General features: G+C 43.7%; 1 non-coding gene and 3 pseudogenes across 1 annotated transcript; 3 read left to right on the top strand and 1 right to left on the bottom strand.

Annotated features, from left to right (window-relative positions):
• The first annotated feature begins 871 nt into the window (after window positions 1–871).
• Window positions 872–1,051, top strand: LOC131738527 (U2 spliceosomal RNA; annotated as a pseudogene).
• A 5,691-nt stretch (window positions 1,052–6,742) lies between these two features.
• On the top strand, window positions 6,743–6,922 carry LOC117414679 (U2 spliceosomal RNA; annotated as a pseudogene).
• A 1,387-nt stretch (window positions 6,923–8,309) lies between these two features.
• Window positions 8,310–8,500, bottom strand: LOC117414449 (U2 spliceosomal RNA). The gene has a single exon (XR_004546240.2). It is a non-coding gene; the product is annotated as a U2 spliceosomal RNA (small nuclear RNA).
• Window positions 8,501–15,539: 7,039 nt separating this feature from the next.
• LOC117414704 (U2 spliceosomal RNA) lies at window positions 15,540–15,710 on the top strand (annotated as a pseudogene).
• The last annotated feature ends 83 nt before the right edge of the window (window positions 15,711–15,793 follow it).

Here is a 15,793-nt window from a genome sequence, read left to right as displayed (position 1 = left end):
GACTGAGATATGGAGAAGTGTGGGAAGAATGTGTTTTTAAATAATAAAAAAAAATCTGTTTTTGTACAGGAGGGAACAAATGTGTCCAGTCAAGGGTGCTATTGTTGCCGACCCAAAGGGGGTGTGGAGGAACGTGGCCCATCCTGGCCTAGTAAACCGGCATCGTGACCTGTCCTGGCTGGTGGCCCATGATATCCTGCGTGTGAGAGTAATGTTGAATGCAAGGAATCTCTCAAGAACCTGCCCCAGAGAGGGCTGTGGGGCGGAGGAGACATGCCTGCATTTGTTTCGAGAATGCCATTTTGCAACAGATCTATGGAGAGAAGTAGTAGGTTTCACTGACCTGTTTCTGGATAGTAATATCTTGGATGATATGATGGTGCTCAACGGGATAAGTAAAAAAGTTTTTCCCAAAGGACTTTGGTTCAAAATATGGGTTGTGATTACCTGTGTAAAGGATGCAATCTGGAAAGTAAGGAACTTGTTGGTGCTGCAAAATAAACTTTTGACTAATTGAAACAAAACAACTTGCGCTGTCTATTGTGAAAGATTATGTATTGCAAGATGTGTCTGCTGGAGACCTGGAGAAGGTGAAGATGGAATGGCATCTGGAACAATGGGAAGATGGGATGGATTGGGTCACCGGGCTGGCTGATGGGTCTGGGTGTGGTTTCATGGGGTCAGGGTGAAGGATGTTCTTTAAGGACATACACTTGCCTGTACAAAATGTTTTGGAACTATGTGGATGGAATGTATGTATAATTATGTAATATGTCCGTATTTAGTAATATAAAAGGATATATGGAAATGAATTGTGATTTGATATGTGCTGATTTGTCTAGAGGGTATTGTAACTGATACGGTATTGTGAATATTTAATTAATACAATAATAAAAAAGCTGTTCTTATCAGTTTAATATCTGATACGTCCCCTATCAGGGGACCATATATTAAATTGATTTTTGGAATCGGGAGATGGAACAGGGGCTTGCTCCGTCCACTCCACGCATCAGCCCGGTATTGCAGTACCTCCGGGAACGTTGCACACCTTTCTCTAACGTTGGTCAAAGTCAGATCTGGATCTCTCCTGTGAGCATTTTGTCTACCCCTGCTGGAGGGAGAGTGCCAGTGTTGATGCAAGTTTTCCCGCCGTTTTACTTCTTTTTTTCCTCTCTCTTTCACATGTGGTGATGATGTAGACAGCAGCAGTTTGTTTCCTGGGAGCATGCAGCTAACCAGACAAGTGTGGTGGAACATGTCCCTATGCCAGGTCCTTCTTAGCCAGCCAGCGAGGCACAGTTGTAGTTACCCAAGGCACCTTGCACAGCATAGCAGCTTGGCATGACTATTTGTAAGACGCACTCCGCCAGTTTATGTTTTGTTTTTGGTGTTATGTGTGTGTTTTTGCTTTGTTTTGTTTTTTTGGAGTCTGCTTGTGCTTGAAATTTTGCACCCACCTTTGAATCCCCCTGTGCCGTCCGGGCTGGGGGGCCCCGGGCAAGGGCCAAGTCGCCATCGCTTCTCGGCCTCTTGGCTCAGATCAAGTGAAGTACCTGCGTGTGGGGAATCTCTTGGTTGGAAGCGATAGCATTTGGTTGCGGAAACTTATTTGAAAATTGTATATTTTTGTGTTATATAATTTGTTTTTGTTTTGTTCCCCCAGGTTCTGGTTTGGTTCTTTGCTGTTGCTGTGAGGAGAGAGTAGGACAGGACAGAGGAAGGAAGCTGGGGGGGTAAGTCCCTTCGGGGGCTTATCTTTTTTTGGTGGCGTTTTTTTTCTTCTAATTTTGCGGTGATGGCCGCTACTAGGGTAGGGGTGCGGAGGGACCATTGTGCTAGGTTTTGTTTGAAAGAAAGTGAGCGTTTAGAGGTCACTAGAACTGATTTTTCCAAGGGGGTTTTACAGAAAGAGCTGGGCCTTAAGCCTGGTGATATCTTTTGTCTTATTAATCTTCCAGGAGGGAGGGGGTGGGATGTGAGTTCTTCTGTCATGGAATATTTTTGGAGAAGGTATGAGGAAGAGAGATATGAGGGTTTGTTGAGTGAGTTTAATGTAGAGAGGTTAAGTTACACTGGGGTGAAAACTGTGTTTGTAAAGATGTTCAATGAGCTAGTGGAAGCAGAGGATGTGGCTACTTGGTTAGCGCGTTTTTGTACAGTTAAAGGGTCACCTGTGAATGTGATGGATGCAGAGGGGATTTGGACTTGTTCCTGGAAGATTCCAGTAGTACAGAGACCAGACTATGGGGGGGGGTATGGCGGTTTGGAGCATATTCCTCAGACTATTGTGCTTGGTGAAAATAGAGGGCTGGTATACTATCAGGGTCAGCCAAAGTTGTGTAGAAACTGTGGAGAAATGGGGCACCTTTGTGAGGCTTGTAAACAGATAATATGCAAAAAGTGTAGGGGTGTCGGCCATGTCTATGCTGAATGTACGAATAAAAGGAAGTGCAATTTGTGCGGTGAAACATCTCATTTGTTTAGGAACTGCCCCAAATCATATGTTAACATGTTGAAAGAGGATTACAACAATGCAGGTGTGGCGGTGGTTAAAGATGGTGAGGTTGGGGAAAAAAGTAATACTGAGGATGTAGGGAAAGAGGTTCAGGACAAGGACAAAGTCGTTTTGAAAGGGTGTTTGGTTGAGGATTTGGTTGTGTCTTCATCAGGTGAGGAGGTGGAAGAGGATAGGGTGGAGTCAGATTCAAATTTGGGGAATGCTAAGGTGATTGGTCTTGAGGGGCAGAAGGTAATTGAGGATGAAACAGGTGCAGCTGAAAGTGAGAAGCCAGAGGCGGGGCCTGGTAGGGCGCTGGCTGGTGGAGAGTTGCAGCAGGAGGGGTGCATAATTCCCAGCAGTCCTTGTAGTACTGCAAGTGATTCATTGCTATGTTTGGAGTCCTCATTGGGGAGCGAGGATGAAAGCAGGGACTTTGAAATGAAGGAACTGGAAAATTCAACAAAAAGGAAATATGATTCTTTTGAGGAAACTGATCAGAAAAAAAATTATTGTGACTCAGGATGATGGGGTGGTGTGTTGTGATGTTGGGGTTGAGGGTGTGTCTTCCCCCTCAGGTTCAGAAAGAGAGGACTATCCTGTGAAAGAACAGGATTTAAAATGGATGTTTATTTATTTTTATTATGGTGCTTTCAGTGGCTACTATAAATGTAAGGAGTATGAAGAGCAGCTTGAGGGGTGAGGCTGTTTTGTCCTTTTTAGGCAGTCAGAATTTTGATGTGTTTATGTTACAGGACTGTGGTTTTCCTTTTAAAGGAGAATTATTTGGACATGGAAAAAAAGGAAATATGGGCCATCCTTTTGGAGTGGTCTGATGAAAATAAATCTGATGGGGTAGCCATTTTAATTAAAAATAGGAATTTGGTGGTGAAAGGGAGTACTGTGGTGAAGTCTGGGAGACTTTTAAAAGTAGACATTTGTTATATGGGGAAAGATTGTGTTTTTGTTAATGTATATGCATCACCAAATGTACATGAGCGAACTGAGTTATTCAATGATTTAAGAGGTGTTTTAGTGAGGAATAAAACAGCGGTATTAGCAGGTGATTTTAATTGTGTTCTTAGGAAGGAGGAGAAAGCACCTATAAAGGATGGCTTCAAATTGGATAAATCCTCGCTGGTACTAAACGAGATTGTTAAAGATTTTAAATTGATTGATTTATTTCGTAAGCACAAGCCTGATGATAAGGGGTTCACATGGGTGAGGGATAATGGAACACAAAGTTCGAGAATTGACTGTTTTTGTGAGTCGGCAGTGAGTCCAGTCTTCTTTTCGGATCACTTGGTTTTAAATGTAAAAATTGATTTGGTTGCATGTGTCACTTTGGGGAAGGGTGTGTGGAAGCTAAATATTTCACTGTTAGAGGATAAGGCTATAGAAGCCTTATTCCAGGTGAGGTATGAGGAATGGAGATCTCTGAAGGGGTGTTTTGAAACAGAAGGGCAGTGGTGGGAAGAAGTTAAAAAAAGGATTAAAGAATTCTTTATTATGGTGGGCAAGAGGAAGGCTGGAAAGGAAAAGAGGAAAATTGGAGGGTTAAGTAAAAGATTAAACCAATATTATTGATTGAGGGAGAGGGGTTTTGACTTTAATGAAGAAATAAATCAGGTAAAAAAAAATAATTAAAAGACATTTTTGAGAGAGAACGTAAAAAAATCATTCCAGAGTCGGGTTAAGGTGTTGGAAGAAAATGAAACATGTTCTCGTTTCTTTTACAAAAAGGTTGTTGAGGGGAGCAAAACAATGGGAGGGTTGAAGAAGGATGGTGTTGTGGTCTCAACTACTGAGGAGATGAGTTGGGTGTGGCTGAGGGGTTTTATAAAGAACTATATGGGGAGAGAGGTGGAGAAAGATAAAATGGAGGAGCTGGAGAGGGCCTTGGAGGGGAAAGTGGTTAATGGGAAACACCTGGAGGAAGATTTAACTCTAGAGGAGGTGGGGAAGGCAATGAAAAGTTCTAAAAGAGGGAAGGTCCCAGGGAGTGATGGACTTCCTTTGGGGTTTTATTTGAAATTCTGGGATATTATAGCAAAGGATATTCTGTTGGTTTTTAAAGAGAGTTTGGGAAACAAGAGATCTTGCCTGAAAGTTTCAGACAAGGGATAATTCTTTGATTTAAAAAAAAACGATAAACAAGATTTGAAGAATTGGAGGCCTATTGGTCTATTGAATGTGGATTTTAAAATTTAGTAAGATTTTAACTCTTAGGATGAAAAATGTATTAGAGGAAGTGATAGACCCGGATCAGACCTGTGCTGTGCCTGGAAGGAGGATCACGGACAGTCTGGTAATGATTCGTGACACCATCTGTTACGCGAGAGACAGAAATATGAGGATCTGTTTATTAAATTTAGATTTGGATAAGGCTTACGATCGGATCTCGCACCAGTTTATGTTTCATATTCTGCTAAAGATGGGGTTTCTGGAGAGGTTTCTAGCCTGTGTGAGTCTGCTGTACAAAGGGATTGAGAGCAGGATATTGATAAATGGGGTTTTGTCAAAAACAGTTGGAATAAACTGTGGTGTTAGGCAAGGGTGTCCGTTATCCCCCTTACTGTTTATATGCTGTATGGAACCTCTAGCGCAGGTTCTGAGAAAGGAGAAAAATATCACTGGTTTTAGAATCCCAGGGAGTGGGGGGATGGAAGTCAAGTGTGCCCTTTACATGGACGATGTGAATGTTGTTTGTGTTGACGAACCATCTGTGAGTAAAGTTTTAGCTATAACAGAACAATTTTGTAAGGCTTCTGGGTCCAAGCTAAACAAAGAGAAGAGTGAAATTATGTTTTATGGGAAGTGGGATACGGCGGTCGGGAAGGACTTAAATGTAAAGAGAGACTGTATTAAAATATTGGGGGTCAATTTTGGGGCTGTAGGTGATGGAACTAAGAATTGTGAGGAGGTGGGTGGAAAGGTCAAGAAGTTGGGATACTGGAAGTTGCGGAACCTCACACTGGAAGGGAAGGTTCTGATTGTTAAAAGCTGTCATTTTGCCTATTTTGTTGTATACCTCTATGATTTTTCCTCCAGCCAAGCAGACGGTTTGTGTTCTCAGGAGAGAGCTGTTCCAGTTCTTCTGGGGATCAAAATGGGAGAGATTGAGAAGGGAGATTGTGGGTAAAGGGAAGATAAAGGGCGGTAAAGGGTTGCCAGATATATTCATGTTTTTAATGATTAAGTATGTATGTCTTCATTTTGATATGTGCGTAAATGGAGTCTGTAAGGGGGCATTTTTTGTTAGGTTTTTTTTGGGATTGTATCTCAGGAGTCTGAAAATAATTAATATCTCATTGACTGTTCCCACTGAGTTTGAGATACTGTATCACTATGCAATTATTAAAAGATTATTAAAAGACTGAGATATGGAGAAGTGTGGGAAGAATGTGTTTTTAAATAATAAAAAAAAATCTGTTTTTGTACAGGAGGGAACAAATGTGTCCAGTCAAGGGTGCTATTGTTGCCGACCCAAAGGGGGTGTGGAGGAACGTGGCCCATCCTGGCCTAGTAAACCGGCATCGTGACCTGTCCTGGCTGGTGGCCCATGATATCCTGCGTGTGAGAGTAATGTTGAATGCAAGGAATCTCTCAAGAACCTGCCCCAGAGAGGGCTGTGGGGCGGAGGAGACATGCCTGCATTTGTTTCGAGAATGCCATTTTGCAACAGATCTATGGAGAGAAGTAGTAGGTTTCACTGACCTGTTTCTGGATAGTAATATCTTGGATGATATGATGGTGCTCAACGGGATAAGTAAAAAAGTTTTTCCCAAAGGACTTTGGTTCAAAATATGGGTTGTGATTACCTGTGTAAAGGATGCAATCTGGAAAGTAAGGAACTTGTTGGTGCTGCAAAATAAACTTTTGACTAATTGAAACAAAACAACTTGCGCTGTCTATTGTGAAAGATTATGTATTGCAAGATGTGTCTGCTGGAGACCTGGAGAAGGTGAAGATGGAATGGCATCTGGAACAATGGGAAGATGGGATGGATTGGGTCACCGGGCTGGCTGATGGGTCTGGGTGTGGTTTCATGGGGTCAGGGTGAAGGATGTTCTTTAAGGACATACACTTGCCTGTACAAAATGTTTTGGAACTATGTGGATGGAATGTATGTATAATTATGTAATATGTCCGTATTTAGTAATATAAAAGGATATATGGAAATGAATTGTGATTTGATATGTGCTGATTTGTCTAGAGGGTATTGTAACTGATACGGTATTGTGAATATTTAATTAATACAATAATAAAAAAGCTGTTCTTATCAGTTTAATATCTGATACGTCCCCTATCAGGGGACCATATATTAAATTGATTTTTGGAATCGGGAGATGGAACAGGGGCTTGCTCCGTCCACTCCACGCATCAGCCCGGTATTGCAGTACCTCCGGGAACGTTGCACACCTTTCTCTAACGTTGGTCAAAGTCAGATCTGGATCTCTCCTGTGAGCATTTTGTCTACCCCTGCTGGAGGGAGAGTGCCAGTGTTGATGCAAGTTTTCCCGCCGTTTTACTTTTTTTCTCTCTCTCTCTCTTTCTTTCTTTCTTTCTCTCTTTCTCTCTTTCTTTCTCTCTTTCTTTCTTGCTTTCTTTCTTTCTTTTATTCACATGTGGTGATGATGTAGACAGCAGCAGTTTGTTTCCTGGGAGCATGCAGCTAACCAGACAAGTGTGGTGGAACATGTCCCTATGCCAGGTCCTTCTTAGCCAGCCAGCCAGCGAGGCACAGTTGTAGTGACCCAAGGCACCTTGCACAGCATAGCAGTTTGGCATGACTATTTGTAAGATGCACTCCGCCAGTTTATGTTTTGTTTTTGGTGTTGTGTGTGTTTTTGCTTTGTTTTGTTTTCTCCTGCTTAAATTGCACATTTCCCCTCTGGAAGCAGCAGCCAGCTTTTTTTGGAGTCTGCTTGTGCTTGAAATTTTGCACCCATCTTTGAATCTCCCTGTGCCGTCCGGGCTGGGGGACCCCGGGCAAGGGCCAAGTCGCCATCGCTTCTTGGCCTTTTGGCTCAGATCAAGTGTGTGTGGCATGACCGCAGCATTTGTTCACTAGAAGAAAGAGAAGGCGGTGTGCAGGATGGCCTACAACAATCCATTTAGGTCAGCTGGTCAGACTGGGCTTAGGAATACTGCAAGATATTTGTGGAAGGGAAGAGCGGAGGAGGAGATGCTGGATAGAGAACAATTTATCCGAGAAGTATTGCTGAGAGTTTTGAATTTTGAGCTGGAAGAAATTTTGTTTACAAAGGAATGGAACATCTAATTTTTTGGACGTCACTTTGCATAGCGCGCAAGCCTTTCAGTATCTTCTTGATACTTGTACTGCTGAAGCGGATCAAGAGCCTTTATCTTTTTTTTCCCGTGGAGTCCTTTGCTAAAACAAATTTCCAAATTATAACAGTACATATGTACAATCCATATGTGTCGGATTTAGCCATAAGTGCTTTCCTATCCAGGTATGTGGATGTGATTTCCGGGGCAAAGTTACTTAGAGACAACTATAAAATTTGGAACGGGAAGAGACAGTTTCAGGTGCTGCTTCGGCAAGAGGAGGGAGGATATGATGGGTTCCATCATCCCCCCGCAAATTTCTTTATTGGAGCAGATAGGGGTTATCTGTTTTATTCACGGCAGCCCCTGTTCTGCAGAAGATGTTCCAGTTTTGGCCATATAGAGGTCGGGTGTACACAAGAGAGATGCAGGAACTGGCACACTGGCACTCTCCCTCCAGTAGGGGTAGACAAAATGCTCACAGGAGAGATCCAGATCTGACTTTGACCAACGTTAGAGAAAGGTGTGCACCGTTCCCGGAGGTACTGCAATACCGGGCCGATGCGTGGAGTGGACGGAGCAAACCCCTGTTCCATCTCCCGATTCCAAAAATCTATTTAATATATGGTCCCCTGATAGGGGACGTATCAGATATTAAACTGATAAGAACAGATACTACACTTGATCTTAGCCAAAAGGCCAAGAAGCGATGGCGACTTGGCCCTTGCCCGGGCCCACCAGCCCGGACGGCACAGGGGGATTCAAAGGTGGGTGCAAAATTTCAAGCACAAGCAGACCCCCAAAAAAACGGGCTGCTGCTTCCAGAGGGGAAATGTGCAATTTAAGCAGGAGAAAACAAAACAAAGCAAAAACACACACAACACCAAAAACAAAACATAAACTGGCAGAGTGCGTCTTACAAATTGTCATGCCAAGCTGCTATGCTGTGCAAGGTGCCTTGGGTAACTACAACTGTGCCTCGCTGGCTGGCTGGCTGGCTAAGAAGGACCTGGCATAGGGACATGTTCCACCACACTTGTCTGGTTAGCTGCATGCTCCCAGGAAACAAACTGCTGCTGTCTACATCATCACCACATGTGAATAAAAGCAAGAAAGAAAGAAAGGAGAGAAAGGGACACGTTTCAAAAGACTGTCAGAAAAATTAGAGCTGTATTGTCTGTGGAGAAGGGCATTTGTTTAAAAATTGTCCTAAGTGCGGAAGCAGACATATGCTGATGTTGCACGGGGCCGTGAGACAGATGGAATGGAAGTGGTGGATGACATGCCTCCAATTGAAAAAGTATTGAAGGAGATGAGGCACATTGCTGTGCCTGACGGAGGGGCAGCAGCAGGTGATAAGGCAAAAGGTGGTGAGGAAGAAATGGAAGGGGTGTCGTGGGGAGATACCCCTGACGGCGTGACTGATACGACGGAGCAGCCTTTGGTTCAGGGAAAAGGAAGGGGAAAGGGGAGGAAGAGGAACAAAGAAGTGGAGAATGAGACAGCGTCTGCTGGTTTAGAGGGGACTCCAAAGAAGATAGTGGGCGTGCAGCGCATGGATGTACCGAAGGACTTAGAGGCCGTTTCTTCCCAGCAGTTAAGTTTAGTGGAGTCAGGGACTGCAGAGGAGGTATTTGGATCGGTTTCTTCATCATCTTCCATGATACCGGACACTGGTTTGGAGGAAGAGGTGCTGCAGTCTTATGTCTTTCACTGGTGAGTCCAGGTCCTTATGACTCAGGCATGGGGTTACCAGAGGAGCAAAATGAGAGGAGTTATGTGGACACAGAAGGTATGGGCCCTTTCTAGGGCTAGAGTTTTTGGGACTAATGGTTTGAGGTTTTTTTTGTGGTTCTCACTTGTGAATGTTTTTGTTTTTCATTTCTTTTTTAGTGCATTATGTCTATCTTTTATTTCTATGAATGTAAGAGGTTTGAGGGATTATAATAAGCGAGTTTGTGTATTTCCTTATTTAAATTCTTTGTCATTTTCTTTTTTGCAGGAGGTTCATTTAAGGGATGCTTCTGATATTGCTTTGTACACAAAAGACTGGGGGGGAGGGGAGTCAAGGTGGAGTGTGGGGGGGGGGTGCATTCATCTGGGGTAGGGGTGTGTGACGAAGTGCCCGCCCCTGTGTGTATTTTGTGTGTTATGTGTTGTATGTTGCGTGCGTGTGTTAATGTTGGTGTATAGTCATTGGTACACGGGATATAAACGGGTCTGTGTTTCACGTGTGATTTAAAAAGTGTAGATTTGTATTTAGCAACGAGGAGGGCACAAATCACTTCACGTGCCGGTTAAATGTAATATGTAAGCACGGGGTTGCACAGAATTAATTCACGTGCTGGGATTCAAGTGAATAATTAAGTAGTAATTGAATCCCAGCACAACAGTGTATATATAGAGACACGTAGCATTCACTCGAGGTTGGGTGTTCGAGAGTGGAGAACGGGTGAGGAGAAGGAGGAATGTAGTAAAGTGAAATCTAGAAGTGTTTGTACTCACCGTGTTTGTTTGTCTCTCCGTGCACCATTTGTTAAGTGTTTAGTACGTTTTGTTTGTCTATTTATTTTGGCGCAAGTGCCGTGTCCTGTTTTGTGTTTAAAACCTTTTATTTTCTGTTCTGTCTGTTAATTATTAAATGCTTAGCGAAAGCATTCGCTCAGCTTCACCAAACCCCAAATCTCTGTCTGTTTATTTCCTGGCTCTGGTCTGACGCCACCCACTCCGGCCGTCTTTGTGACACGTGGTGTCCTGCATGGGATCTACAGCGCCTCCAGGACTCAGGCCAGAGCAGGAACCGCATATTTGGATTAAAAAAAAAAAAAGAGGAAATATGGCAGAAGACGCCATCAAACTGCGGGACTGGATCCGGGAAATTGCAGGGCTGGAGGCCCAGTCGATACCAGTAGCCGTCCGGTTCCTGCGGTTGATGGACATCCCGAGAGCTAAAGGGGGAGGAGCCATCGCTGCCGTCCCAAGAGCCAGAAGGGGAGGAGTTACAGGCGCAACCCCCTGAATTTTTCTGGGGGGGAGAAGGGCAGGATGCTGGTGTCCCCCAGCAGCCTCTATTTATGCTGCTGAAGGGAGCACGGCGCACACCAGCCCAGCCGCCACAGCAGAGGGAGCCAGCACCGCCACAGCCTCCCTCGAGTGGCCAGCATCAGCCCCATGGCCTCTGCCTCGACCGCAAGGAGCAGAGCAGCAGGAGCTGCCTCTGCCTCCGCCACCTCCACAGCTTCCTCCACTAGGAGCAGAGGAGCAGGAGCTGCCTCTGCCACTTCCAGGAGCAGAGGAGCAGGAGCTGCCTCTGCCTCCACCACCACCAGGAGCAGAGGAGCAGGAGCTGCCTCTGCCTCCGCCACTGCCAGAAGCAGAACAGCAGGAGCTGTCTCTGCTTCCCGTACTTCCACCACAGGGAGTACGGTGGCCGGAGCCCCAAAAAGGGGAGCTGTCGGCCACGAAGAAAGGGGAGGAGGTCTGGAGACCTGCTCCCACTGCAGCAGTTTCGCTGCCGGAGATCGTGGGAGAGGTCTGGAGACCTGCTCCCACTGCAGCTTCTTCGCTGCAGGAAGTACTGTGGTCGGAGCCCCACCAAGGGGAGCTACCGGCTACGAAGAAAGAGGGAGAGGTCAAGAGACCAGCATCCCCCGCAGCAATTTCGCTGCAGGAGTGGACCAGCATGCTGTCAGCCGTGCCACTACCGGCAGGGGTGCTGACAGCATGGCCAGCCATGGGCCCACTGAAGCCTCCCTTCCCAGCCCGAGACTTTGTTCTGGACTGCTGGATTTTTAAGGGGGGAGGTGGCCATTGAGGCCATGTGTGCTTTGCACAGGGGAGGGTATATGTGACGAAGTGCCCACCCCTGTGTGTATTTTGTGTGTTATGTGTTGTATGTTGCGTGCGTGTGTTAATGTTGGTGTATAGTCATTGGTACACGGGATATAAACGGGTCTGTGTTTCACGTGTGATTTAAAAAGTGTAGATTTGTATTTAGCAACGAGGAGGGCACAAATCACTTCACGTGCCGGTTAAATGTAATATGTAAGCACGGGGTTGCACAGAATTAATTCACGTGCTGGGATTCAAGTGAATAATTAAGTAGTAATTGAATCCCAGCACAACAGTGTATATATAGAGACACGTAGCATTCACTCGAGGTTGGGTGTTCGAGAGTGGAGAACGGGTGAGGAGAAGGAGGAATGTAGTAAAGTGAAATCTAGAAGTGTTTGTACTCACCGTGTTTGTTTGTCTCTCCGTGCACCGTTTGTTAAGTGTTTAGTACGTTTTGTTTGTCTATTTATTTTGCCGCAAGTGCCGTGTCCTGTTTTGTGTTTAAAACCTTTTATTTTCTGTTCTGTCTGTTAATTATTAAATGTTGAGCGAAAGCATTCGCTCAGCTTCACCAAACCCCAAATCTCTGTCTGTTTATTTCCTGGCTCTGGTCTGACGCCACCCACTCCGGCCGTCTTTGTGACAGGGTGTTATTAAAAGACAAGGAGATGGAGGTAGTGCAATGCATTTTAGTACTGCCAGGGCGCATTCTGTGTGTGGATGTGAACTGGAGAGGTCAAAAGCTGAGACTGATTAATGTGTATGCACCTACTGATTTGGTTTCTAGAAATGACTGTTTTGTTGCCATAAAGGATCTCCTTGTGACAAATAGACACATAGTTTTGGGAGGGGATTTTAATGTATCATTAGATAAGGGGAATGTGCACAATTATAAGGTGGGGGTGTTAAAGGGTATTATAGTACTTTTTAGTTTGGTGGATAGTTTTAAAAAAATGTAATCCAGGGTTGGAAGGGATCACATGGTGAAATGCAAGGGGGGCAAAAAAGTAGATTATTTTTTTGTTTCAAATGTGTTGTCTGTTAGTTTTTGTAATACATCTCCATTATGGTTTTCAGATCACGATAGTTTAAAATATATTATTAGTTTCACAACACCGGTGTTTGGTGGGTTTTGGAAATTGAATTGAGGTATTGGAAGATAAAGCGTTTAGGGAGCTTTTTGTATTTCATTTTAAGGGATGGGTTGAAATGTTGTGTTATTGTGATTCTGTTCTAGTTTGGTGGGAGGGGGTAAAGGGAAAAATTAAGATACTTAACAATTCTGCAGGGATAGAAGGAGGAAGGAGCAGAGAGCAGTTTTGGGGTTACAGAAGGAATTGGAGGGGGTGTATATAAGGAGAAACACAGGGGGTAATTTTGATTTTGAAAAGGCAAGGGAACTTAAGGATAAGATGAGGGTGGTGTGGGGAAAAAAGGGTGAGTTTTTGTTTAGGTGTAAGGGGGATTTTTTAGAAAAACATGGAGACATGTAGTTCATATTTTTTTAAACAGGTGAAGGGTGAACAAAAAAAAGAGGGTGATCAGGGGTTTAAAGGGGAAAGATGAGGTCACAGTGGTGGATACAGAGGGCATGCTAGACTGTGCTAGTAATTTATAAAGAATTATTTTCAGAAAAAGAGGTTAATGAGGAGGTTGGTGCCTCTTTTTTGGATAAAGTGCATGTCAGGCTGTCTGATGAGGTGAGAGAGAGTTTGGAGAGACCGGTCACTGTTGTGGAGTTGAAAAGTGCGCTTAATAAAATGGCAGATAGGAAAGTGCCAAGGGGAGACTGTCTCCCTAAAGAATTGTCACTTTTTGGGAGGTAATTGAGCCAGTATTATTAATGGTGGTGGGGGAAGTTTTTCGCACAGGGAGTTTGTCAAAATCTATGAGGAATGGTGTGATTTCTTTATTGTTTAAAAAAGGGGATGAGATGGACCTGAGGAACTGGAGGCCAGTCACTTTGTTAACGGTGGATTATAAAATAATCGCAAAGGTTATGACAGAGGTTAAAACAAGCAATGCCGTTAATTGTAAGTCAGGATCAGACCTGTGGGGTGGTGGGTAGATCGGTTCATTGGAATCTGATGTTAACAAGGGATGCAATTAGTTGGGCTGAGGATAGGAGGGTACCTCTAATGTTGGTGAGCCTGGATCAGGAGAAGGCATTTTGATTGGGTGAACCAGGGTTTTTTGTTTAGAGTCTTGGCACATTTTGGATTTGGGGAAAAGTTTGAGGTGGTTAAAAATGTTGTACACTGAGGTGGGTAGTAGGGTGAATATCAATGGGCATCTGGGGGAATTCATTTCACAAGTTTCAGGGGTGTCCACTGTCTCCTCTGTTGTATGTTTTGTATATGGAACCTTTTGCGGAGGCGGTGAGAGTGGATGATGGGATTGAGGGGTTGTTGTTACCAGGGAGTGGGGGTGTCTCTGTTAAGATCTCGCAGTATGCGGATGACAACTCTTTTTTTGACATCAGACAGAAGTTTGGAAAGAGTTCTTCAGGTTCTTGCACAGTTTGCCTTAGCATCAGGATCAAAATTGAACATGGATAAATCATCGGTCATGTTTCTTGGGGCCTGGGGGGATAGGTCTGATGCACCAGGGGGTTTACAGTTATGCATCGAGGGGTTAAAGTTATTAGGGATTTCATTCTATCACAAGGGGAGTGGGGTTAAGAATTGGGCGGATAAATTGGTAAGGTTAAGGGTGAAAATAGGATTATGGAAGTGTAGGAAGTTAACTTTTTTGGGGAAAGTGTTAGTGCTAAAAAGTGATGTTCCATTTTTATTGTATTTATCTTACATTTTTCCTTTACCATGTAAATTCAGAAAGATTTTGGTTAAAATGATTTTTGATTTTGTTTGGGGGGGGAAATATGAATACATTAAGAGGGATGTCATGTATAGGAGGGTGGGGGATGGGGGGAGGGGTGTTCCTAACATCCCTCTTTAAATTGGACTATTTTTTTTTCATCCTTATGTATTGCTTTGAATCCAGTGGTTTTTCATAAATGTCAGTATTTTGTTTCATTATGGTTCTTTTACTATGAGAAATATTGTTGTCTGGTCGAATAATAGACCAAAGGCAGAGGTATTGCCAGAGCACTATCAGTGTGCAGTTGTTTTTTTAAAGAAACATCCAATTTGTAAAACGGAGAAATTATGTACACAGCACAAATTTCTGTATAAAAATATCATTGAGGGGGAGGGTTTGGAGTTGGTTGGGGGGGGGGTCACAAAAGAGGTGTGGGGAAGGGTGCAGCCGAAAGGTTTAGATAATGGGTTAAGAGATTTAAATTGGTTAGTGGTGCACGGGAGGTTACCTCTAAGGGAAATTTTACATAGACACAAATTAACAAAGAATAAGTTCTGTCCTAGAATGTGTAGGGTGGAAGAGACTTTGAGTCATGTGTTCTGGGACTGTTTTTTTGTTAAAAGGGTTTGGGCACAAATGGAGAAGGTGTTTGATTTGATTTTGTTAGATTTTGCTTTGTCATATAGTATTGTGGTGGAGGGATTGGATTATAAAGGGATAAAGAAGGAGGTAGGGTTTTTATTGTGGTTAGTTATTAATTTAGTGAAACAGAGTATCTGGGATGCAAGAAATGTTTTAGTTAAATCAAATACGAAATGGAAAGTACTGGGGGTGGTGAATAAGGTATGTGGGGATTTGAGGGGTAGGGTAAAAAGGGATGTGTTAAGGTGGGGATTTAATGCTGCAAAAGAAAAATGGAAGGGTTTGGTGTATTTGTAATAAGATTTCTGTAAATAAGGGAAGGGGTTAGGTGTGACATGGGTTATGTATGGGATGGATTTGAGTTTATTTTGCGGGTTGAATACTCTGTATATTGTCATGTATTTTCTTTTGTGAATTTGTTTGATTGGATGTTCTGTATATTTGTTTGTGTGAAATAAATTATATATAAAAAAAATCTGTTATCAGTTTAATATCTGATACGTCCCCTATCAGGGGACCATATATTAAATAGATTTTTGGAATCGGGAGATGGAAAAGGGGCTTGCTCCGTCCACTCCACGCATCGGCCCGGTATTGCAGTACCTCCGGGAACGGTGCACACCTTTCTCTAACGTTGGTCAAAGTCAGATCTGGATCTCTCCTGTGAGCATTTTGTCTACCCCTGCTGGAGGGAGAGTGCCAGTGTTG

The sequence above is a fragment of the Acipenser ruthenus genome, chromosome 10 (genome assembly GCF_902713425.1).
Source record: "Acipenser ruthenus chromosome 10, fAciRut3.2 maternal haplotype, whole genome shotgun sequence".
NCBI classification, from domain to species: Eukaryota; Metazoa; Chordata; class Actinopteri; order Acipenseriformes; family Acipenseridae; genus Acipenser; species Acipenser ruthenus.
Note: the sequence above shows the minus strand (reverse complement) of the source record. Positions and strands in the feature narration are given on the sequence as shown.